This window comes from Cyprinodon variegatus, unplaced genomic scaffold (assembly GCF_000732505.1).
Source record: "Cyprinodon variegatus isolate N-32 unplaced genomic scaffold, C_variegatus-1.0 Scaffold290, whole genome shotgun sequence".
In the NCBI taxonomy this organism is placed as follows: domain Eukaryota; kingdom Metazoa; phylum Chordata; class Actinopteri; order Cyprinodontiformes; family Cyprinodontidae; genus Cyprinodon; species Cyprinodon variegatus.
The window spans coordinates 810,666-838,195 of NW_015150743.1; the positions used below are offsets into that span (position 1 = coordinate 810,666).

At 36.8% G+C, this 27,530-nt stretch overlaps 1 protein-coding gene and 1 pseudogene across 2 annotated transcripts in view; one reads left to right on the forward strand and one right to left on the reverse strand.

The window, feature by feature from the left end:
• Positions 1 to 27,530, forward strand: part of slc39a11 (solute carrier family 39 member 11) — a 230,199-nt gene that overhangs the window by 83,682 nt on the left and 118,987 nt on the right. The window lies entirely within an intron of this gene.
• Positions 7,399 to 7,849, reverse strand: LOC107090313 (annotated as a pseudogene).

Sequence of the window (27,530 nt, forward strand, 5' to 3'; positions counted from 1 at the left end):
AAACGTTTAAATATACATCTGTGGGGAAAATATGTGGTTATTTAGCAGATTCATTTACAAAAGCACGGTGTTATGAACAACATTAAATCCAAAGATTTTGTCCAAGGTACGTCTGATTTATTTGTTGTAGTCTCTTGTTATTCACACACAACAATAAACAGTGATAGCCGACGTGAGGTTTAAAACTGCAAAGGTTTGTTTTAAGCGGAAAATCAAACGCGCATCTACACAGCACAGCGTTCACAGACCAGTGTGATGCATTCACGAGCGTCAGATAGCTATGGTGCATTCAGGAGCATATACTATTTCACACTGACAAGGAAAGAGACCTAAACGGAACAGAACTTAACTCATACAATAATGTATTTATTCAGAAACAGTGTGGACTTTCTTACAATATTGAATGCTTTATAATTGTATTTCTGTTATTTCATCTGCTAGCTTTTTATTCTAAAAAAATCTATAATATTACAGCAGCAAATTATCAAAGTTTTTTAAAAGCCTGTTTAAAAGCCCCAAATGAGGCTTCGGATCATACAGCGACAATTACCCTGTCATTGTTTTACAGGCAGAATTTCCATTTGCTGACCTTTTTCCTTTGGATATACAGGAATACAGTCATACAGGTGTCAGCTCCTCTGAGATGGCACGGGATGGCAAGTTCTATTTTTTTTAATTTAAAAATTCAGTGTATAACATGAATGCATAAATACCTCTTTTTATTTCAGTGTTAAATTCTGTTTAAAGTAACAGATCATTAAAAATGTCTCTGGACCTTTACTGGTTGATGATTTTCTTTATTTGGACCCCACTGATTTTTAATTGGTTACCCCTGGTTTAATGTTTATAAATATTTATTTCACGTCATGTGCTCCATCCAAAGCAGATCATTGGCTCCATCCACATCTACTGTAGTGGAAAATAGTGGAATTGATGAGCCATATAACGCAAACACTCATTGGTTAGCTATTCATCAAATTTGTGCTGACGCCAAAGAAAATCATCAGAAGCAAGCAGGTGTTCTTCAAACTGCAAACGTGAATTGTCTATGCCATGCTACAATGTGGGATTCAGAAAAAAATGTTGAAATGTCTGAAAGGTCGGACACAGGCGAGAGCGTATCGGGAGACGGAGACCAACAAGACCTCCCTCATCCTTGGCCCTATCTCAAAGAATTTTTAGAAATAGTCGAAAAATTGAATTCAATTCATATAGCGGCATCTGGCTGTTTTTTTTTAAGGTTACTTTATACTTTTATACTTTAAGTAGTTTTTGGAGTACATACTTTTTCACTTTTACTTGAGTAAAGAGGTCAAGTTGCTTCAACTTTTACCAGTGTTTTTAAACTGCAGTATCTATACTTCTACTTAAGTAACACATGTGTACTTTTGACACCACTGTGCATTAGTATGCTAGTTGTTCTACCAACTTGAAAATGGCTTAAGGATCCAAAACACTCCAGTAGACACTGGAAGATCCAAGTTGGGAATTCAAGACACAAGGAGACATGAAGAGGCCCTAAAACACAAGGAGAGTAGCAGCTTGGAGGGTTTGATTACAGCAGTTCAGTTGGAGAATCTCGCACTGCTTTCAAGTCCTGGTGTTCACCTTAAGATTTGGCTGGAAGACATGATTGGAAATAGATGAGAATCCTGCAAAGCAACAGGACCACAAAGAGATTTAGCCTGAGACGAAATGAGGAGCAGACGGGGGTTAAAATCAGCACAGGAAAATGACACCAGTTCCACCTCTTTGTCAACTCCAAGACTTGTTTTTTTTTCTTTAAATAGGAGAATCTTAAAATCTAAAGTTTTTATGCTAAGGGCCTCTAGTTACACCTTGTGCTACATCAGTGTGACAGTTTACAAAATCTCAGACATTATTGAGATGAACATTCTGTTTCTTTTAGCAGAATTGATGTGATATCCTAAAAAAACAAGAAGTCTAAATCATTTATAAATCCTGACGAGATGGGCCTAAGCTTTCCAATGATGTCAACTTGGAAAATAGAAAAAATAATTGAGAAATATTTGAACATTTGAATGTCATCACTCTGTAAAGAGCATTAAGGAGAAAAAAAGGCTTGGAAAATGTGTCACATTCACTTTGGAAGCCAGCTGGGCAGTAACAAAAGTTAATGTATATACCTTTGAATAGCACTCCTTCCAAAACAGCCCCAACAACAATGAATTTCAACAGAGGTTCTAACTTCACCGTCATTGACTGTCATTAACAGAAAAGCAGTGAAGAGGCCCATAGTAGTTCAGGAGGAGCCAAGCTATTCACATATCAGGGTTCGCAATTTGTTTATAGGACTCCCGTTAGCTATGGGCTCCAAAAACTTGAATTCATGCAAGAGTAGCAAGAGTCTGGCAATAAAAGGATTTTACTTCCATTTAGCCACAGCAGACTTGCAAACAGTGGCGGCTGCTGGTGGAGTTTTGTCCGCGGGGGCTGCTGTAGATTCAAAATAGACATACACCAAAAACCAATAAAAAAAACGCATACTAAGTTTGATTCCTATAAATATATATATTTAAATAAATGCCAGCAACAAAACACGTTATAAAACACTTTATAAAAGCAAAAAAATAATTTCATGTACATTTTTACTTATTGTACATACATTTTGCCCTTCTGAGGCTTGTGAAGGCAAATCTGTGTTTTGCATGGTCCAATATTGTGTCACAAACCTAAAAAAATAATGTACCAGTTTAATAATGGAGAAGCTATTAGTCAACTATATATTTTTTAATATATAAAAGCCATTTCTTCTCTGAGAATGTGTTTAATCAAGAGCAACTATGCAAGTTAGCAAACACCTATAAAAAATACACTATATATAATATATTTTCCATGTGAATCCCAGTTTGTTCATGCTTCTTTGCGTTTTCTACAAAGTGCTTTAAATCAGTCCTACCTTTCTTTATCCATGCTGGGTGAGATCCTGAAGTTTGAACAAGGAGGCAGGGAAAGCAGGATAAAGCGTTAGCCTCGCTACATGCAGTTAGCCAAGCCTTGTAGCTAAACAGGTTCTGTAAAAAGAGTACCACCTCCATCTGTCTTTGGACTGCTGATTAATTTTGATGTTCTGCTGATCAGGTCCAGCTTCTCTTGGTAAGTTTGCTTTAAGGGACTTTACTTAATAAAATTTTTCAGATCTTGTGCGCCCAGAGCTCTCCTATCCTTTTGCATTGCAGAGGAGCTACTGCGCATGTACAACAAGATTTTTGCGCCCAGAGTGGAAATGTGTCACCAATCCGACGACAAACAAAATGATTTTACTCGTTATTAAAAATGTTATATTTATCTTGCACATCTAAAAAAATATATATATTTTTTTATGTCTTAATCATGCTCATTGAGTGTGTGGGGTGGCGCCCTCTATTGACAAAAAACCAAAAAAACTAAACTTTTCCAATGTTCAAAATGTTATGTACTAACAGCATACATGAGGGTGAATACATCAATCCCCTTACATGCAATATGGTGGCAGCAACATGCTTTATAGATGATCCAGCTGATCAATGAAGTTAATCAGAAATGATAGAACAATATATAGAGCAAACTACAAGAAATATTTGGAAAAACTTTTAGAATCTGTTCAAGACTTCAGACTTTTCTCAGGAGTTCATGACTAATTGTAGTTCAATTATAGTTTTTATAAGTTGAATCAAATGCTTTAGCCTTTGAAATGGAGAAATATTCTCTTTTGCTACATTAGATGTTTCAGTATTTGAAATTATAGTTTTTCTCTGCATTTCTTCCATTGTTGACAAGTTTCCTAAAAAGTCAGAAAGACAGTCACTAATCTGTGGTTATAAAAAATTTTTCTAGCTCTAGTTTCCCATTTCTAAATTTCCTAAATTTATGGTATTAAGACTACATTTTTTGCTTTTAAGCATAACTAATGAGTTGCTTTAAATTTTCTTGTTAAAACCAAATAATTGCAACTTTGATTTAACCTGTATGTGCTCCAACCATCAAATTCCATTGGCATGCATTTGATTGTGTTGCTTGGGGAAAATTAAAATATATATATTTTTGCTATTATTATTGTTTTTCTTTTTTTTGTACATGGAATATTAACAAGGACAGAGCTTGTTGGTTTCATTCACATTCTGAACTCATCCAATTTATGAATCAAGTGTAACTCTAGTCTGTGTCATTCCAGACGCTTTGACTACACGTTTCTTCTTTTTGATGTAACTCGTTGCTGATTCATCATCTGTGGAGTGCAGGATTCATGCCTGAGAACAGAAGGCAGAATAGAGGTTAAAATCCCACACTGTGTGCCGCTCTTCATGAGATTGGTCTTGTTTCAGGCAGGGTAAAGGATTGCATTAGCAGAGGATGTTGATTCGAGTCGTGCATTATTAATGGCCCTTTGCCCACATTGAGACCTTCTCTCTGCTTGATCACGTCAATGGAAAGCATTTCTTCCTCCTGAATGTGAGTGTCTGACTGCAAGTAAAGAGTTGAATTTTTTAACAGGTAATATTGCAGTCTTTTTCACTTACAACTATCACTTATATGAGACATTGTGAACATAACTAATAAAATAAATTAATGTATTTAGAGATGAGACAGCAGAATAACATTCCATTTAACTGCAATAAATTAGCATAGATGATTGTCAGAATCCTAAATTGAGAAAATGTTTTATAAATGCTTGTGAGTTGAAATTGTAACCATCAATTCCTGAATCCTTCTTTTTTCTGTTAGCATAATTTAAGCTTGGAAAATAGCTTGACTTATTAAAGTGATTCCTGAAGACTGAGATGGTAATTATTGACAGAGGGCACATTTACTTGTGCCAACCTGGACTGCTGGGAGGCAGAATGAGTGGGTTTATAATTAGATGGAAAGCTGTATGGAAACAACAAAATTTAGAGGTCTAATAATTTACCTCCACCTGCAAAAACACCACAGGTTGGAAATTAAGGAGAAAATTGTGTAAAAGTCTATGTGACAATTAATCATGTATAGTACCTTAGAAAGGTGGAAACTACCACGACCATTTCCACATTAAAGGAACATTGTCACATTATATACCTATAACAGAAATACCAAAATCAATTNTGAAGAGGAAAAACTCCCTTTTAACAGGAAGAAACCTCCAGCAGGACCAGGCTATGCAGCACTGAGATCTAACAGGACAACTAGAGATACAAGTCCATCCAAAGCGATGCCCTGATCAACCAGCGTTCCAGGTGACTAGTTGATCAGAGAGCTGATTGGATCAGCCCAATAAATTTCTCTGGGTTACTCTCTGTCAGTCACCTAGTTACCACTCAAAGCTGTGCATCCTGTGAAACGGCACAGGTTGAATCCTTGAGTAAAAAACGAAAATATAGGACTAATTTTATAGCAGAACATGCTAAAGTATATCCACGTGTAGTGAAGGTGAAGAACAGTTGCGAATCTAGACCAAATGTACCAGGGGGCCAGGAGAGGGCCAGTGTGTTTTCATGGGGGACACAGAAAAGCATGAAATAAAAAAAAGGGCAAGGGATTTAAATATATTAAGAGAGCTGCATGAAGTGAAATTTCTTTTTGATTAGGTTCAATAAAAATTCAATTTCTTATGAGGTCAATATACATTTATATTTTAGGATTTTTACATATTTTTGACTTAATATATAATAGTTAAAACTACAGTTTTCTATAAAATCTGAATAAGAACTCAAGAAAAACTGTTAAATTCATCTGTAAAAATTTGAGCATTTTTTTTTTATTTGTTGAAAAAAAACATTTAGCAGATGAAAACTGGGATCCTATCTCAATACCACTGAAGCTATCACCTTATTGTTGTTGAATAATTAGTAAAACAGAATTTGTAAAGAAAAAGAATGAAATAGATCCAAAGGACCTATCAGTAACAATGTCCGTTGCAGCACAGATCATCATTAGAATTTCTTTTACCGGTAAGTATTATGTCTTCAGTACAGGGGCCATAAAGGGGCCAGGATATAATCTACAGGGGCACTGGCCCCCGTTGGCCCCTGTCTAGAAGTGGCCATAGTGAGGAATGATGACACCATGGTGAGGGGGGGATACTGTAAGCATCTCCCTGAAATGAATTTTTGGAACTTGAGATGTATGACTTTATTTTACTGAATATATTAACCAAAAGTTATCCTCACTTAGCGTCATTTTTCACAAAGTTTACACATGGTGCTATAATTTTTTTTTTTAGACTTTTTGACACTTGGAATAAAATAAAATAAAAAACACAACAAAACAAAAAAAAAACTTTAACTAAATTTTCAGTATGTTTAGTTAATGGTATTTAAAAATGTGACAATTTTACCGGATCTTTTTATTTTTTTTTTTCTGAGTTGTTTCTTTCAAATAATGCTTTAAGCATAAAGCCATTACAACTCTTCATAAATGGAAGTTGCCTTTGTTTTTTATGCCATTGTCCTTGATGTCTATTTTTACTTGTGTGTATGTGGGAGTTTATTTATGAAAACTGACCTCAAGCTACATACAGTTGCCTGGTTATTTCCTCATATCTTCCTGAGTGAGTCATATGTGCTTATTGTGAAACTGTGGGTCATTTTTGGGAAGGTTTTATTGGTATTCCAAATCCTCTTTAAAAATATATCTTGTTACAATTTAGGTTTAGGTAACAGTAAATAGGATTAATTTAATAGATAGGATTAATTAGATATTTGTTTTTTTATTTAAAATTACATTTCTTAATTACATTTTCATTTCCACTCATGGTCTCAGGTGTTCTATTGAATATTGTGAACCAGAATAAAGCAGATAAGCTGTGGTAGAATTACTACTGAAAAAAATCTATCTTCTCTTTAGTGTAAATTTTCCCTACTTGAGCCCACAAACTGCCAATTTTTTCATGTGCTTGTGTTCATTTTCTTAACTAACTTACTGGCTTTCTGTGACCACTTGTGTCAGTAGCCTCTATTTATAAAGAGCTTTTCAAGCCTGGATGTAAACATGTTCAATTCAATTCATTTTATCTATATAGCACCAATTCACAACACGTCATCTCAAGGCACTTTACAGAGACAGTTCAACCTGATCAAACATTCAGATTGTCTCAAAGTTTTCTATTAGAGGAAAACCAGCTGATTGCAGTGACTCATTGACTGTAAATGAATCCCTCACACCAAGCATGCTTCTAGCGACAGTGGAGAGGAAAACTCAATTTTAACAGGAAGAAACCTCCAGCAGAACCAGGCTCAGTGTGAGCGGCCATCTGCTGAGGCCGACTGGGGTTTAAGGAGAAAATAGCAGAGATGGAGAAAGAAGCAAAGATACAAGCCAGACTCAGTGAAGTTTCACCCCAAACAGTGCTTTGGATTCCTGGAGCACAGGTAGCCTAGTACAGCTTTCTCCATGTTCTCTCTGGGGTATGCCAAGCCCATCTCAAAAATACTCAAAAACACTCCTGGGAGACTCATCCTCTTCCTGCAATAAGTCAGCTTGTTCACTGGCTTTGATGACGCTCTTCTTAGACATGTCCTAAATATCTCCCCCATCAGGAACTTGTCTAAAATGAAGTAAGCCTTCTCAAAATTAAACATTATATCAAGCTCATAAAGGCTGCCAAACTATTTATCCAGGAGCTCAACAAAGTGGTGCATGACGCCCAGTGTGATCAGCTTGTTGTCCTGTTCTTTGATGGCTTAGCAGAAATATAGATTGGTGTACCTTTTATAGATAATATTCAGGTCCCTTCATTTAAGAAAGCTGCACATCTTAGGTTTGCAGGCCAGAAGTATCTGCATCAGCTCTCTTTGTCTCATTCTGCTAAGGCTGTGCACGACTTCTGCAGCTGCTGCTTCCCCTGCCGGCTGAACAGCAGCATTAATTGCATTATTGTGGAAGGTTTTTCTCTCTAACGCTACAACCTTTGACTTCCGAGTCCCACGTACTATTCGTCCGGTGGCTAATGCTAATAATCCATCACTGTCCAGTTATTTTTACAACATTGAACTCAAATATTTTCCTGCTGTGAAACACAAACTCTATTAAGCATGCGCACTTCAACCCCTCACGACTAACCTTACTTCTTGACCTCTTACCGTAAATAGGTATGCCTTGCTGTCTCAGAGTTTGACCTAATTTCATTGTTGACACCATAGCTCTTTTAAATTTTGATTTATTGACAGATTTGTCAGCTGGTGACCGTGGGGCCCAAATATAGTAAAGTGAACCCATCACTCCTTCTGCCTTTAGCCATCAGAAGATATGACTCCTGTGGTTTTGAAGGAGCGGTGCAGATCAGCAACACTATTTACAGATGTTATGACATTTAAACCGTATTTCAATGGCGATAGTGCCCGGGGTCTTTCTACATGGAGTTTGCATGCTCTCCCTGAGCATGCATGGGTTCTCTCTTGGTACTCCGGCTTCCTCCCACATTCCAAATACATGCCTGTTAGGTTAATCGGCTGTAAGTGTGTGCAAGAATGGTTATTTGTCCTGTTTGTCTCTGTGTTCCCCTGCGATGGACTGGCGACCTGTCCAGGGTGGACCCCGTCACTAGCCTGTAGACAGCTGGAGATAGGCACCAGCACCCCTTACAATTATTATGACACTTCTTAAGGTTTAATGGGTAAAAATAGGCTCAACTTGCTTCCCTTTTTCCTCTTAGTTTGGTTGAAGCATTATTTTTTTTATGATTTTACATCACAACATCATCTGCATAGATCTTGACATAAATATTTACCCAAGAGGCTTCTCCAGGTCCGTTGCAAGACCACTAGAGAAGATTCTTCCTGCCTACAGCCATCAACACCTCTTTAAAAAATAAGCATGAATTACTGCAATGTTTAATTTCCCTTTTGGATTAATAATGTATTTTTGAACTGAACTGAATTGAATTTTAGATTTCTGAGAATTGTGCACAACATATCCAAAATGAGTTGTTTCTTTAAAAGACTAAGTATATAAAGCTTTTAAGAGTTTGACCAGGAATAAAGCCAACTTACATATTTTAGAGAAATTTCTAATTACTTTTGTGTTTTTCATGCACATAAAGTAAATTATTCACTGTCGTGTCTAACTTTGTATCGTCAGCAGCCTTGACTGAATGCAGAGTTTGAAGGTTTTGCTCTCCCAGTAGATGATGACGGCAATGCCTCCAAGCTACATTGGACATTTTTGTCTCCCACTGTGTGTGTATGTGTACTGAAGCAGGAGTGCTTTCCTGGCGGTTACAGCCTGGGATGCTCTGCAGGTAGCAAAACTCCAACAGAGCACCATGATTCATGCAGCCAACAGCGGTTCTCCACCTCATTTATTCACCAAATGGACACAGAGCTCATGCTCCATGCTGAATATTACATGACTAAATGCACGCAAGATGCTGTGCATGCATGTGTGTCTATGTGTGTGGAGGGTGATTTTCCTATTGCTCTGACTACTGTCCGGCTCAGCTGTGAATAATCATTTCCCTTTGAAATGTCACCTTCCAAACTCGGTGGCCCTGTTCTGATCAGGGTGTAGGGTTTTGCCGTGAGTATGTGTCTGTGTGCAAGTACTCCTGTCTTGCTATCAGAGTGAGAATTCCGATTTAACCACCAAACTGAGGACCGTTGATACCAAAATGAGGAGATTTTGCTGATCCTCATTTTCTATTTTGCTAACTGGTAGTTTCAGGAGTAAAGTGTGAATTGAGTTAAGGTTAGGGTTAGCTGTGCATCTGTAATGGCTAGGTTTAGGTATAAGGGCATAAAAAGAGTAAAAGAAAAAAGAAAAGAAAACCGTGAAACAATTGGTGTCTACTTTTAATCCTCACTACACTTTGAATAAGATGTGAATCGAGATTAGGTTTATGATTAGGTATTTATTGGTGATGATTAACGTCAGGTCTAGGTTAGGCCATATGAATGCCAAATGAATAGAAGTTAATTGAAAGTCACCATAAGGAAAGCAGGATATAATGTGTGTGCGTACAGATGTGGGATTTAGGTCATTGGAAACTCTATAGAGAATAAAAAAAGCCTGCCTTTGAGTCTGGGCTCATACACCGGAAATATACAAATCAGTCCAGCCTCTTAAGACTATGTATGTGGAAATGAGGCAGTAGCAACAATACAGCCCTCGTTACAGCTTCTGTCTCCCCACTCATGGGTTTAAGAGGGGCATTGTTGCCATAGAAACTTCATTTAAAGTCCTTGCATGGGCTTGGACAGTTGGTGCACAGTGAATGCCCTTTAATACTTGTTCCTAATAAGACAGCAGTACATCTTAGCATCAGAACAGCCCATTAAAAGTCTAAACTTCAAGGATTAGGCAGTTGTTTTCTGCTTTGACAGTTTTACTAAAATTACATCTTATCAAGGTTTCATATAAGCTAAAACAAACTGCTGAGATAGTGGAGTTCTTTCGGCACCTATAATATATTTAAATACAATAAATGCAGTTTGACAGTTTGAACAATGACTATTGCATTTTGCCTTTTACAGAGGGCACCGCTTGACATCAATCTTTCGGGATATCATACCTGACTGCCCCACACAGCCATTGTAGGAGGGGTAAACAACTGTGCAGTAATGAGTAGTTCTGACTGTACATAAATAGGCTTACAGCTAAATTTGTCCTGATTGTGTTATGGATGCTTTAGTTAAGGGTGGGAGGTAGATAAATCATCCTTCCATCTTTTTCAAACAGAGAAAGGACCAAAAATATTGGCTTGGATGCAAGATTTAAGAAGGAATGACAGAAATGACAAAACCTGAAGTCTAAAGTCAAAGTGGATCTATGTGTTTAGTAGGCACTGACAATGTGTTTTAGTAAAGGGGGCAGAGTAGACAAGCCATTTTTATTCTTAATGGAAGATAGAGAAAATTATCTTGACAAAAAAGGGAAATGCTCTGAAGCGGTTTGTGGCTGGTTTTTAAAAAGCCATTTAAATTTAGCCCTAGGACTGTTTTGTGGTCCTACCTCCAGTACAGATACCGACCAGCTGCTGCCTTTTTTCACACATTCCCTGCTCGGTCTGCCCGCATGATTCTCTGAACTTCTGCTGTCCTCTTTCCGTCTCCTGCAATTAGTCTAGAGACTAGCCTCAGTCAGTCGTAGCTTTTTCACGCTCTGGGTCCCTGGCGGACTTCTTCTAACTACCACTGTCCTCCTGCTGGCCAACTCTCTTCCGCCTTCAGCGCTCTGTTTGCCCATCAGACTTATGCAATCTCTGCCCTACTCCCTCGATCCTCCACAGTTGACCTCTATAGCTAGCTTTGGTCAGCTGTAGCTTCTTCCTACCCTTGGTCTGTTTCCCCGGTGAATAAGAGACAACTTATCTGCCCTTATGTTTTGATAGGTTATCTTCGTATTCATAAATCCTTATGACTTAAACCGCATGTAAAATTTACTAAGAATACTCTGAATGTGTCCTTCTGGTTGCTAAGTACCCCTCCTAAATAGGCAGCAATCGTTCTTAGGCCCGTTCTTGGATGTGTGACGTCACTGTGATGCTATCTATAACTATGCTATTATTTTTGTCAGGTAATACGAAACTGCTTCTCTAACCTTTTATAAAATTGTATTACCTCTGCATTTGCAGAGGAGCAAACAATCTGAGTTTGATCACCCTGCATCATGAGTGCATATTTTACTTGTCAGAGGATTAAATTTGATTAGATTTCTTTGTGGGAGACAAGATATTAATTGGAGCATCTATTTTCCATAGAGTCCGACTGATATCTCAACAGTCTTCAATAAAATTCAAATCCTTCTCGGACTGGATTCTTCCAATGGTAGGTTTAGCAACTTAAGCCCCCAGTAAGATGTTAAAGTCAGAGAAATATATTTAATATCAAACAAACGGTTTATAGCTTCAGTCTAATTGATTATTTCATGAAGTAGTATGCAAAAATATTTAATAATGAACCCATTAAGCCCAGCTCTATCCTCTCTGGGTAAAGCTGTTCACTGCATGCTTAAAAAGTCATGCTTTTTTTTTTTTTTTACAGACTTTCACTGCTTTATTACTGTCAGTAAAAATTGTTCACCTCAGACGTTAATGAGATTTTAACACTTTGACTCTTGGGCAGGAATGTTTTTCCTTGCCTGAAGCTAGTAGAGTCTTTGCTGGCTGTTTAATTATAAAAGGCAGGCAACCTTGTCAGCTTCTCAGCCCACGTGATCCAATCAGTGCAAACAGCCGATGTTCAGGCAGATCTGGTTTGGAAAGGCATCGACAGACCAAAGGTGTACTTAAACACCTTGCTGTTCATGGAAAACTTTGTCTGCAGTGGTGAATTGGCTTTTTTGATTAAAATGGCCACCAGATCGCTGAGTGTAGGTTAGACAAGTCACTAAACAGTCGACATAACTGGCTTAGCACAGCAGTGAGAGGTCTACGGTATAAGGCAGTGTGCTGCTCCTGATAAGTGCTCTATGAGGGTATAGATTCAGGCACAATAAACCTTTTCATTTAGTTACACTATTCCACAGAGACTTTTCTCTAATTCTCCCAACCGAAATAAGGCAATCGTAGGACTCCTAATTATAATGACCAGCTTTGGGGATTCGTTTGAGCCAAGCGCCAGCAGAGCTGATCTGAGTGAGCTGCTGCCAAACATAACTCTGAACTGAGCTGCTTCAGAAGTTGTTTTGTACTTTAATATATGTACTGAATCTCATGCAAATATTTTATTTATTTCTTTTTTTTGGTCTTTATCTTCATGGCTTTAAATCAATATAATAAAAAGGGCAATGTGTTAAATATTTTTGAAATATTCAGGTATTCATTAAGAAGTATGTATAATTTGAATTAATATTATAAGAATTATTTAAGTTTTTTTTATTTTTGTCTGTATTTTTTCACTCTTTAGAGATTTTCTTCAGCTGAAAGTAAATTTTTAAGATGAATAAAAGAAAAAGTTAGGTCCCCCATGCCCCACAACAGCTAGCATCCTTCCTTCCTTCCTTCCTTACTTACTTCCTTACTTCCTTACTTAACTAGCAGATGGATAATCTTATACAACATAGAAACTTATACTGAAAGTTTGGAGTGTTCAACTCAAGGTATTAAAACTAAAGGTCATGGAGGGAGTAAAATGTTATTTAAAAAAAAAACAAAAAAACAAAGGAAGCCAATATGACGGACAGGTGGATAGCATAAAGGTGTGGCAAAGTCCATTAAAAATTTCAAATCTTAGGAATAAATGTGTCTGAACCAACACAGGGCCAAAAAGGACATTTAAAGGTCCACAAAATCTAAACTGTGATACCCTTTCCCATCAGTGTAGCATATAAAAATAAACTACAGCCCACCCCCAGCCCAACCAATTTGTACAGCATCTATATATGTGGAAAAACCTTTTAGCTGATTTATACAGTGTTCTTTTTTTTTTTTTTCCTTTTTTACCTTCACCAACACCTGCCACTTCAACAGAGAGGTGTCGGCTTTGTGGTGGGACTATAAATTTTGTCTGACTTTTAAATCAACCGTACACAAGCAGAAGTAACATACCAGCTGTTCAATAACAGCCTTCAGCCGAAACTATACGAGCAGCTGGATAATCGCAACTCTGCTGCACTAAATCAAATAAGGTTTTGTAAAAAAAAATTTATTTTACACAAACCTTTTCATTTATTTGTGATCTTAATTTTTGATCAACCCCTATGGTTCAATACATTCAGATATCGTTTATAGCTTGCTCTCCTTTCTGTTGGGTGCAGTTATGTTCCACTAATCTGGATTCTAGTCCTTTAAACAGGGGGTGTTAATGAATCAGGAAGGGAAAGGAAAGGGCTATGAGGGAAGCTAATCAACTTAGAAGCGATTACCTGGCAAAATTGAGGTCTCTGATGAGTTTTTCCGCTTCTCATGATAAATAAACAACTAACATGTCAGAGACAAATACCTGCTTCTTGGTTTGTGCCCAGTGGGCCCCTAATGTTATCTTCTATTCAAAACCCTTTTGACTTCTTTTGGTTGTCCTTTATCTCTGTTCAGGTGAACAATTCAAACAAATGCACGGAAAAAGAAAATCCTTCACATCCTAATGGAAATGTTAGTACCTTCCTTCTTTTCTAAGGAGCTTATTTGTTATGTGGACGGGTCTCTCCATCATTACTGCTTTAGTTTTTTTCATTTCGAAAGCCAATGTCTCCCAATTGTTGGCAGGATTTGTATGCATAGCAAAACATGTCTAACATTGAAGATTGGATAAATTAGCATGACAAGAAGAGTGAAGGAAATGTTAAGGCATAAAAAAGGGATTAGGACAACAAAATGGTAAGTACCACATTAGAATAGGATTATCGTCAATACATTGCTCTACCATCTTGCTTTATTCCTCGTCTCAATTACTAGGAGATGAGAGTTTTAAATGTTCAGGGTGCTTCCTTGTATTGCTTTAAATCAAAGGACCTAAAGATACCAGACAAGCATCCCAGCTCTTAACAGAATGCTGCAGCAAATAGAGCTGAGCAAAAAACATAAAGGAAAAAAAGGCCATTTCTGGCCACGGAGGGAAAGCAGTTTGACTCAAAAAAGAAGGAGGTCACATGTAAATAATCTGGAAACCCTTCCAACACATTTAAAAATAAGTCTGCATTTCCGCAGCTAATCTTTTTACCTAAGGCAAATGTCACTTCAGATTTCCTCGTTTAACACTGGTATCACTAACAAATTCTATTTTAAATGGTAGATATGATTCACTCCAATACAAACCCAATGACAGAGCCACCATCACGCCAAAAACGAATGTTTCTCTGTTATGTTAAAATGAAACCACAGCTGACATTACGCATGTCACCGTACCAGTTCTTAATTTGTATGATAGGATTAGATCTGGGATGGAAAATCAGATAAACAGCGTGGGATTTCGGTTTGGCTTTCTGTAAGGACATGTTGTGTTGTATTTTTAACATACTAGTGCGCAGGTAGATTTTAAACTACAGTATGCTTACACTTGGGTTATATCCTAGAAATGTTACACCTCGATGGTTATGTCTAGCCCTAAATGTGGCGAGCAACCACGACTCAAACTCCTTCCTCCAAGGGCAATTAGAAACAACCTTGAACACAAGTAACACCATATAACTGTTTCTGTTTAGACAATTTTTGCCTTTTTCTACTTCTATATTTTCGGTACTATATGGGGAAAAAAAGGGTTACCAATGTGTATAAACCCTCCAGACCACTCAGGTCTGCTGGCTACATTTTCTGCATTTTTTATTGATTCATTTTTTTCCTACCTGTTTTGATTCTGTTTTATTTTCCTATATTTTAATCATGTAAAGCACTTTGCATTGTCTTTGTACTGAATTGTGCTATTCAAATAAATTTGCCTTGCCTTGCCTTGCCTTCCAATGAGATTTGAATATTTTCTAAGTGCTTTTAGTTACTGTAAGTGAGACTGGCTAACATTCAGCTAAAATAAGCATCTGCTGTAGAGCAGCCTGTTGAACGTAACAGAGGATATCCATATGTCCCTTCAGCTGGACACTAGATAAAAGAGACAGGTTATTAAACTAATTTGATGTGCTGTAAATTAGAACTTTGGCCAAATTAACTTTCACAAAAACTCTCCATGTTCACTCACAAACTTCTTTTCCCTTTATTCAGTGTCCTGATTTATTCTGTTCCTCTATGCAACCGATTTTTATTCATTCATGTGTGCCAGGTTGAATATTTGCTATTTCTTTTCTTTTCTTTAGCTACCTAAAGACAGCACAGACTAAATGAGAATCTACGTCACCCCACTGCAGTCACTCTTAATTGTTCCTCTGTCTGTGCCAAAATAAACATTGTAAGTGACTGACTAGCTTCTCTTTGTGTTTTCCATCGGAGGAAGAGGGAATTGGTTGTCTAATTTCAATTATCCCTCACTGACTTTTGTTGCCTCACATCTTGTACAGGAAACTCTCTGTTTAGGAAGAGCGGCTGCAAGTTTTCTCCATATAATTACGCTTCACCCTCATGAATTTAAACCAGTTCTTTGTTTGTGAAAGGAGTGATGCAGACAAAGCATGTCTGGGCAGTATTTGAGGTACTTTTCTGCTCTTCTAAATTAAATCCATTTAATTTGGAAATTTCCATGTCTTGAACGTTGCTTGGTTGATGGATTATTAATTATTTTTTGTTTATTTCAATCCCTTCTTCCCTATATAAATAGATCATTCCCCTCAACACATTTTGAGACTCAACCTCGGAATATCAGAGCAGCCAAAAGGAGAAAAACTAATATTATTGATTGTTATAATAATTATTTGTATTTTATTATCATTTTTATTACTATTATAATTTTATTATTTCCACTCTGCAGGAAAGTGCCAACATAAATAATTGGTCCATCAGCTAGTTATTTAGTTATATTCAGTAAGCTGTTTTGTTCTTCAACATAGCAAATGCAAAATGAGAAAAGGCAAAGCTGCATTAATGATTAATGATTTCACATGGTTCAGTGTCAAAGCTTAGACTTCCTGGTTCTGCAGTATAACCTTTCCTCTCCATGGCAGCAGAATAGCGGACATACCGCTGACAGCCATCTCCTATCTCACTATAAGAAAAGGATATTTCCAGTTTTTAACAGGGCATAAGTTGCTTCTAGATGGGAAGTTTTTCATTGTGTTAAAAAGTGTCAATAAATAACTTTGAATCAAATCTTCCTCTTTATTTCTTATTTTTTCTAACTGCTAAAAGATAACCAGCTACAACTCTAGATTGAAACTGGTCCATCATAACGTTTTTCGGTCCAAGATTTAAAAGAAAAATGTTTTAAAGTTCAATAAACTGCTTGACAGAACGTAAAATAGATTATCTGAAATATTATCAACAATTAAGAAGGTTCAACTCATGCAAATAATGCTTTAATCAGGCATAACTAGAGATGCAAAAGTCAGTTTTGGATCTGAAACCTTTTACTCATTAAGTAATACAAGTAAAAAAAAAAAAAAAACACCTAAGTATCCAACCTTGCTCCAACTGCATTGAATCCATGTAAAATTGCAATAAACAAACAATAATTTACTTTAAATCCATAAAACTACACCTTTTAAAGTTGAGTTTTGAAAATTTGCTGTTTTTTCTACTGTCTAAGAGATTCCAATATTGCTATTAATAAATAAATCAATTTGAAAGGATTTTTACCCTGCCCACTGCAATAACACTGTGCCACCCCTAGGGGGCACACACCCCAGTTTAGGAAACACTGCACTAATGAATGCATGCACATACCTGCTGATACGATTCAAGAAAAAATGAAATATTGGCAGTTGAATCTATCAGTCTCTCTGTATTTCAGTGAATCGATAGAGATTGGATTTTTGTCTCTGAGCGGCACCAGCCAGGTTAAAAGTTAGCAACTCTTGGTCTCCAATTCTTAGATTTCTCTGTACATCTTTAGAATAAGCCAAAAACATTCAAAGGAATTGAAATGATCGACTTTTCTTTCTCAGAATAGTTTGAAATCAGTTTCTGTAAAATTGGCATAAAGCTGTAGAAGTACAAATGGCACAAACATCATGAAAAATACAACCCTGAATCAAGCATACATTTCCATTCTGTAATTGTACAACGATTAAAATAAACAACAATGTTCTGTAATCACATTGCATGCAAAGCAGAATTCACTGCAAAGTGCTGCTGTGTTGATGTCTCCCTCAATAAAGCGTTTTTCACTGATCCTCAGAACGAGCTGAATGTTTTATTCATGAGAGAAAGTTTGTGCTCCGCGTATGCAATCAGTGAGGAATAAATATAGCTACAGAGGTTTAAAAATGGCTTCCAGTTAACATTGGTCTCTCCTCTTATGTAAATTAGCCACATGCTAATTGCCTTAAGATAACCATTGCTGTCATTTCTAGCTTACCTCAAATAAAAGCGATCCGGAAACTGACTTCAGACCTTTTGGCTGATCCTCAATTCATGTTATATTGTAACATAAAGCAGCTTAAACATGTCTCTGTATAGATGTAATTCCCCATGTTTTAGATCAGAAATTGTTTAATCAGAATCAATCATTTTGCTTAAAGGTTTATTTAACAGAAAATTAGTCTATTTAACATTTTAAAGTGAGATTATATTAATAATGTATATATTTTAGCAGTTTTAAATGCAGGACCTGCATAAAGGGCCACTTTTTAGAGAGTAAACAGCCTTAAAATTGAACAAACTGACTCCAATGAGTGGGAAATCACACAAACACACACTTCATGTTTATCCCAAGTATTAACAAATGAGGAAACGATGCAACGATGACACCATGTGTTTATAGGAAACTCAAAATACGAAGCGGCTTATGCCAGACCTCCAGGATCTGTTATTACGTTCTGTCTAAACTTCACTGTCATTTATCTGATGATATATTCCAGTTGGCAATCTGCTTATTCATTTTGCAGAACTACTTCTCAGACTTTCTTTCTATCACAAACACACGTCCTCATCCATGCTGTCTTTAAAGCCTCATCTTTAAGACACTGACCTTATTTTTGTGTTGGTAACATTCAGTGCAAAGGCTTCAGAGCCAACCATTCTAGACCAGGTGTTTAACAATGGAGCATTTTCTTAATTTGGGACTTTTTTCACATTTGTCTTTATAAATTCAAGTAATTATGAGTGTTGAGGGTTTATGAGGTGATTAAATAGTTTGTAATTTCCTCCTACTGGCTCTGGTCGGAAAAACACACTTAGAAGTTGATCTTCCACCGATCCAGGCGGCAGCGTCACGGCACTGAGCTCTTTCTCGAGATAAACAGCTTTACAACATTTTGGAGGTCTATGAAAAGGAGCAAAAAAAAAAAAACTTTTAGGAAATGTGTTTGCTCCACGGCCGTCCCGCTAAACAAAATGAAAGAAATAGAAAAAAGATGAGGTGCTAGACCACAAATGCATCGCAGTTTTAAAAATGCAAACAAATGGATCCACTCACTAATTATAGCTCCTAAGTTGGTTTATTTACCAAAAATAAAAAATAAAAATGACATCACTGCTTTGGTAAACAAACCAACTTGGGAGCTATAATTAGTGTGCAGATCCATTTTATTTTACAGTTTGTTAACTGCGGTGCCTTTGTGGTCCAGCATCAAAGTATAAATCTTTTCAGAACCTGCCTGATTTTTCACTTTTTTCAGTCCCAAAACAAAAATGAGGATTCAATACCCAGAACTGGCCATATTTTTATAGCATTAATCTTTGATATTGGATCAATTTTAATATGCCGCTATAACATTTCTAGAGACAATAAACGCATACTTGACACTATTCTTACTACTATGGCACTTCTCTGACTTGTGTTAAAGTAACATTTTGCAGTGAAATAGCCTTCTGTACACTGGTAAACATTAGATAATGTTCAATAATTCAGACATTTGGCCAATGTATAAAAGAAGACCACAAAGGTCAGGGGTAAATAAGTTTAAAGCTGGGCAAGTTATGAAACATCAACTAAACTTTTAACATCTCCAACACCACTATTCATTCTATCATGTAAATATAAATAAGTATGACTGAATTGCAACCCTAGTTAGACCAAAAGCTATAAAGAGTTGTTTTTTTTAATATTAAATTAGCTATTTAAGCCTCCAGCTCAAAGTTAAGATCAATCAGAATGGGTCTGATGACTCTGCTAAAAGCCTGGACACAGCAATGTATTTATGGTTTGTCACTTTTCTGCTGAAAACATTGTGTCACTAATTCCTGTGATGCCTTATTGAATGGCCTGTAAATGAATCAATACTGTGAAAATCCATTACTCCAGCATGTTGCTGTATTATTTTTGTTCTCTTTGTTATAACATAAAAGGAAAACTATGTAAACTAATAGTTAATTGCATAGACACCTATCCATGTTTACAATAATCTAGAAACATATGTATTCAAAGTCTGATATAAGACTTTATCTGCTTGAAAGATATTATGCCATTATTTGACCATTTATACAATTATATAAGGTGTCCCTGATGTATTTTTGGGTCAAACTAACTTTTATCAGATGTTAATATAATATTTCCAGTAGATTTTTTTTTTATAATAAACTTATTTTAGGAGATTATAGGCAGTCGATATCTTAACAGGAGAATACGACTTTTTTTTCAGTATCAGAAGTGTTTTATCTAGTAGTCTAATGCCATCAGAGTAGCACTTCTACTATCTTAAAACAACTCTGATCTTCAATATGTTATTGTAGTTTATGCAGCTTCTGTTTTATAATCCTTAACTTATGAGTTTTTTTATTTAGTGGTAAAATTCAAAGAATCCAGTGTTTATTTTTATTGGAAAAGCAGGTAAGGGTTATGTCTCCTACCTTAGTTAATGTATTTTGATGTGCCTAAAAATTCAGAGAGCGTAAAGCAATATTGAAGAGGCTGAAAGTGTTTTATGCTCTTCTAGCTGTATTATATTTGAATCTATAAACTTATACTTTTATTGCTTTCATTTTGTATTGCTTTGTTGTTTTTACCTTTTATCACTTTGAAATGCATATACGTAAAGTCCATTATAGAAATATAGTTTAAATAATCAATATTATTACTTGCAACTTTGTGTTTTTGCAATTCTTTCTTTTTATGAATGCTCCCCCAAACCCCCAGTAGCACATGTAGTTTCCACATTTTGAAGGGCAAACCAACCCAGTTTAGACCTGTTCTTAATGCCACACAGTCTTTGTAGATCACCAACAACAGGCCAACTATTTGCAGGTTTATTCTTTTGTTTTTTTTGTCCACAAGCAATTTAGTGTTCCTTCTTTGGAATTTCTGAATATCAATCCCTTTGATGGATATTTAGTGTATGCAAATGCTCATAACATTTTACTTACTATGGAGCATGTTCAACCATTACACCTAAGTACCTTTATATACTCACTCTCCAGGTCTAAAACTGTACTATATTTTATTTTAGCCAACGCTAGAAGTGAGGGGGTGGAATATAATATGAAGTGTTTTGTTATCACACCTAATGCAAGCATGGACTGGTGGGCACATAGAGGAGGGGAGATTGTTGGCGTTCTGTTTTTAGGCTGTGATTTTTAATCCTTCACCTAACTCCTTTTGTCTTTGTGTGTGTGGGTGTTTTTGTCATGTTATTGCAGCACTCCCCCAAGGTAGAGACTTTCTGACTGTGTGCCCCATAGTCATTGTTTTGCAATTACTGCATCTCGCCCCCTTAAGGTTCTTCACTCTGACTGTGAGCTGCTACATTTTGGAGGAGCCTTGCTTCTTTAAACTTTCTTCTAACATGTGGCAGAGTTAAAAACAGTTTGGTGATTCACATGAATGTTCATACAATCATCCAATTAAAAAGTAACAGATTACTTTTAGCAAAGCACACCCTAGCGTATCTTTTATATGCTCTAGTTTGTGGCCAGAGTGAATACATTTACATAATTGCAATTAGCCTAATGCATGAAATGAATAAGCTTACCCTATTTGTTGCGCAGTTTGCTTTCAACTGTCCTTATATGATCATTATAGATATTTACAAATTATTTTATTTTAATTAGTCTATGAATACTGTTTTTTTGCCTTTTTTTGTCTTGACATCATCCTAACCACAATTTATAACCAGGCGTCAACAGGATCCACACCTTATTACACAAACTAATCAGTGTGTGCTGGACTGTGTATGTGATTATTGATGTCATAACATTGCTTTATTCTCCACTGGACTAACAGCTCATCAATTAAGAGCAGGGCACCAGATTTGACAGGATGTCAGCCCATTTGCACATTTGCACACACGTGCTCATGTTAAGCCACCATGAAACTGGATGTGTGTACATTTGTGTGTGTGGCCGTGGCTATGTGTGTTTTACCTTGTGGGGACATAGGGTCATTTTTTCATGAATATGCTACTTTAAAAGAACCGAACCAAAGAACCCTGTTCCTTATGTAGAAGCAATATGGGGAGTTAGGGTAAGGACTAACATGTGAGTTTAGTTAAAGTTTAAGTACATATTGGTAATGGTTAGGTCGAGGTTAATAAAATAGAAACAAATGGAAGTCAATAGAAAGTCCTCATAAGGATATAACTTTATTAGTAACATAAAAAAACAAAGATCAAATAGGAAATAAAAAAGCACAGTTGCAAGCATTTGGCATGTAGAAGTGAGTTGAGGCTATTAGTTGTGTATTACCAGGAAAAATGGTTATTAGATCATTGTTTCAATGTTTTAGTTGTGGTTGATGAACTTGCTGCTGTATGTATTTACCATTACAAATAATCAGTGACTATCTGATTAAGGCACGGTCATATTATACAATGGATATCTACACGCCCTGGTCCAAATGCAAGGGATGCCATGATGGAAAAAAAGACATTTTCACAACCTTTTCCCACCTTTCATGTAGCCAGTTACCTGTACAATGCGGTTAAAAAAAAACAGGCAGAAAACCTTTAAAGGAGAAAAATATGAAATTGGAAAAATTAAAACCTGCTTGCATAAATTTACTAACCCTCTAGCCAATAGTTTGTTGCAGCGCCGTCGGCTTAGATTAAAGCACTCAGTCTTTTTTGGGTTGGGGCCTGTCAGTGTTAGATATCTTCATTTAGCCATATTTGTCAACCCGTCTTGGCAAACTGCTCCAAATCATACAGATTGTAATGGCATATCCCGAGTACCGCCTACTTCAGATTACCCCGCAGTTGCTCGATGGGATTAGGATCTTGAATCAGGCTTGATCATTTCTGGTGAAGCCATTGATCTGTTGAATTACTGGTATTTGGAACTCCATATAATTCCCTCCACAATGATTAAAGCCCTAGAAAAGGAGCGCGGGTGGGGCTTTTCTGGGGCAAAGATGCCGCCATCACCATGCTCACTCTAGGTATGGTGTTGTTCTGGTGATGAACATTTTTGTTTTTGTACCAAAAAACCCTTTAGGAATTATGGCCAAATATTTACCTATTTCATCAGATAATAACATATTTTCCCTCAGAAGATTTCAGGTTTTTGCAAAATTTTGCTGGGCTTCGATGTTTTTCTCTGCAAGAAAAAGTTTTTGTCTCGCTGCCCTACGCCATAGTCCAGACATTTGAAGAAGACTGGAGATTGTTTTCAGATGTACTAAAAAGCCAGATATAACTGTGGTCCCTTCAGTGTTGCTGTCAGCCTCCTGGAGCTTCCCTGACTACTTTTCTTTTTGTCTTAACAGCACGTCCTGTTTTCCATAATGTCACTGTTGTGCCATATTTTCTCCACATAATGATGACCGACTTCCCTGTATTTCATTTTATATTTAATTCCTTGGAAATTCTTTTCTAGCCAGACTTATATCTTTAAATAATTAAAACAGTCTGATGCTTTGGAAGCTCTCTGAGTACCGCGGCTTGTGCTGGAAGATGGGGCAACAAAAATGTCAGGAAAAGCCTATTGAAACAGCTAACCTCTATTTGGAGTTTATCAGGGCACTTTAATTGGTGACAGGTGTGTGCTGACTCCAATTTAAAAGGAGTCTGATGTAATTTGTTAAATCTGAACACAGCCACATCCCCAGTTATAAAAGAGCATGCAGGCTTGTGGACCCACATCTCTGTTCTTTGTTTTTCCTTCACCTCCCCAAAGGATTCTTTCTGTTTCTTTTTCAGTTGAGTAAAGGCTATAGGTAACATTAAAGGTGGAAGAAGTTGTGAATTGTTTTGCTGTCATTTTTTTACATCACAAAAACCTGGAAGTTGAATGGTAGTGTGTTTTCAAAGCATAGTAAGGAAATGTCTGATTCAAGGGTAGAGCCAATCATGGGCTTAGCCCCAAAAGCTGTTTTTTGATATGAAGGTGACTTGGTAGACACCCATATATGATCACAAATAAAGAGGTACTTGCACTTTGTTATCCAGGACCGTTTCCCTATTCACAATAATGAAGGTTTTGACTCGTGTTCTCACCAAGTACTTTCTGGACAAGAACATAGGAAAGTATGGACTTGGGCAGAACGGGAGCACACACAATAAATCTGTGTGAACTGGGACAGAAACATACTCGTGACATCGCCAGATTTTTGGCTTGTGTGGACCTGCTTATTTCACCTGCTGTTATTAATAGTCTCTAGATAATACATTTTTTACTATTTTCATTTAGTTGGGGAATAATGATTAACACAGTCAGATAAAGACAAATCAAAAAACATTTTGCCAAATAAAACAAACAACAGCAAAAAGAAACTCGCCATCAGAGCCAGCGGTACTTTACACATGGCTATGCCGAGAGAGGGCTGCTGCAGACGGGCTAACGTTAGCCCTGGGTGCGTTTAGACTCGGAGGACCACTGGTTGCCACGGTCCTCTCAACATAAAAGTTTTTTGAATTATCCACTGAATAAGTAAATGGGCCATACAGTGAAACTAAGAATACAATTTTCTCGCCTCAAATGATCTTGAAACTTTCTTTTTTAGAGAAATGGCAACATAAAAGTGACCTTTTAACTTAATACTCTCATGGAAGCTGCTGCTGCCGCTTTGCATGCTGGGAAAGTAAACCTAAAGAAGGCATATGTCTGCTTTGATGTATGTTCAGTAAAGAGGGCGGGACGAAAATAAGATCCAGGGACTTTGTCCCTTCTCGGTCTTGTGTTCTTGTGGATTGGAATAGTACTGGGGCTGAGGCTGATGACGTTTCACAAGTACACGAGAACTGACCATTTCTCACCAGGTTATTGCTCCATCTCTGTGTTGTACTCCTCATTCTGGTCTATTATTCTCTCCCGGCCGATGTGCTGTTTGTGCTACACTGAAACATTTCCCAGAACAAATCCAATGTTAAGTGAAATTGTCTCTAGTTGTTGTCTCATATGAGATGCTAACCTGTCTTTTGAAGAAGGACCTGATGTTAATGTTAACTATAAGAAAGTATAAATAAGTTTGTTTAATAAGCATGACTGGAATTAATTATACTACCGTAGGTTAAATACAAGGCTATTTTCCAATACTCCTAAAATCAGCAAAGGGGATTATTTGTATCCCCTGCGCTGGAAAAGCACCAGTAATCCCAAGATGCAGTGAAGTAGCTCTTAACAATTTATTTTTTAAACATTGATCTGTGCAAAAGCCATGACCTGAAAAAAACAGGTTTTATTTCAAGCATTTGAAAATCAGAGTAGATGAAAATTATTCCCTCTGCAGTTCCAGCTTGAAGGATTTTGGGCTTAACCTAGCGCTCCCCCTTTTTCATAAACCAGTGCTTATCTTCTCAGTTACATAGCAAAACTCAGTGGCACCATCTTATGTTCTATCACTAAATACATTCATTCATTCTGTTGAAACAGACCTACTGACAAAGGCACACAGGTGGGGCTTTAAACTAGACCAAGTTTAAGGGGGACTAATTGCATTCAAGTGCCCCTTTCTGGCATTGTTTTCATATATAATAATAGATGTGTCAAGATCTGTGGAGTTTTGTAGAGAACCCACATGCAGAGACAGAGGCAGCTGCAGTTCTTGTAGTTTTATTTGATGAGGTAGCAACAGAAGAATGAATCCAATCAACAACAGACAGGGAACTGATGAACCAAAACAGGGAGACACTCAGGAGGAACATACAGGAAGAATGAAGAGAATCCAGCAAAGAGTAACAGCAGAGAAGGAGTATATATGGTAGAATGAACAATGAATGGATAATCGGCTAACTGGGAGCAGGTGTGAACAGAAGAGGCTAGAAGAGCTAAGGGTAAAAGAGGCAACAAACAGTAAACAGGGAATACTAGTTCTAGAATACTACTAGAAAATATCTTAAAAGAAACTAAAGGGGAATAAAACTAATTATTAGAAAAATAGAGAACGGGGAAGGGACTGAAGATAATTTAAGATAAGTATAATGAGATGGGGTGCATAACCCAAAGATAACTGAAAACCATAAACATCAAAAACTAAAGCACAGAAAGAAAAATACCAAGAATGCTTAAAAAGGAGATAGCTTTACAACAAGGAAGGGTAAAACTAACAAGTAACTCAAAAATGATTTATTAACAGCAAATATAGAAATAACAAAAATCGAATCTGAAACAGAACAAACCAAAGTTAACAGAACCAAAAACCAAGAGAAGCAGATCATTACAAGGTGAGAATGTTTTTTTTTTATTGATCTCTTACTCTATTAATATGTATTAAAAAAAAAAAATCTGAAAAAATCGGAGGCTTTTGAAAAAACGTTTCAGCCCACTCCGCCATTGTTCAGAGTGGCATTGATGCTTCCTGTACTATTGAAATAAAAAGAAGTCTAATGGGACATTGGTCATTTAAAAAATATATAATTTTCAGCCTCAGAGTTAAATTCACAATGTGACATAAAGTTTCTATTAGAATAAATTGGAGTTTTAATCCTCCATTTTTATCCTGTATATCTGGTGCGCATTTAGAATGTGGGCTATACTGTAGCTGTGATGAGTGATGCATGGAGAGACACCTGTGGTGTTTGGTGGGGATGGGCTGGTTTTCATGAATTCATCCAGCAACGCTTAAGCATTTAAGCATTAGAGAGCAGGAGAGAGTCATTTATCCTGCTAGTCATTGCTTATCTTTTGTAATCATAATATTTTAAGCAAGCTTAAAAGGATTCCCAACCCTGTTTTGGTTTTGCCCAATCCATTGAGCTTTCTGGACCAGTGAAAAATAAGTGGCCGAACATGTGTTTTAGGATGGCTCTCTTTATGTGTTTTGACGTCTAAAAGCCGTTCTGCTTCATTTTGTGCTGTTTTTTTCCCTCCAAATGTCAGTGTGGGTAGAAAAGGCCAATAAAAAACAGCATCAGTGGGTAAAGTGCTCATTGGTGAGGAGGATGACAGAGCGAGCAGTAATTGCTGGAAACAAAGCTTTGCTTTACATTTATTTGGATGTGAAATAACTTTTTAAAAGGAAAATGATAGCATTCAGTGTATTGCAGCTCTCTGAACTTATATTTTATGCATGGAGCTGTTATTTTAGCAGCTGTATGCATAACGAATACACCGTGTGTGATTATAGTGCCAGAGGGCTCTTTAATGATAGTCATGCTGACCTATCTGTCTGTTAAAAAGGGAACATTCGGACCACAGGCATTGCTTTTTGAGGGACCCATTCAGAACCAAAGTAGAGTTTGGTGAGAGCACTCTGAGAGTGGGCTTTGGTTGGAAAAATGACTAAATTACTGCCCAACTTTCTTCAGCTTGAAAAGAAGGCTACCTCTTTCAAACTTGTAAATTATCACACGCCTGAAATGTCAAGTTTCAAGTGTCTGCAAATTATTATGGAAAAATTGCTGTTGCCGGTCTGAATATTTAGGAAGAGCAGGTTTTGCACTTTCGCTACAGTAGATTCATGAGGCTTTCACCTGAATCCTGTGCTCTTGTTCGAAAATTTAAAACAGTGTAAATTACAGTGGTGCAAAAAATAAGTATTTGCACCCTTGCAGATATTCTTTTTCTGTCCCTGAATTGTTGATGCACTTTTAGTGAATTGGAAAAAATTTACATTCTGATAAGGCTTGTTAGTCAGATTAAAAGTATCTTTTAACAATAAGATCCTTAAGCATCAAAATCTTTTCTAATAAGCCGAATTTCAGGATCAAAAAAAGGTTCTCTTTATTGCTAGAATATAATAAACTTCCTTTATTCACCATTATTAACTGCT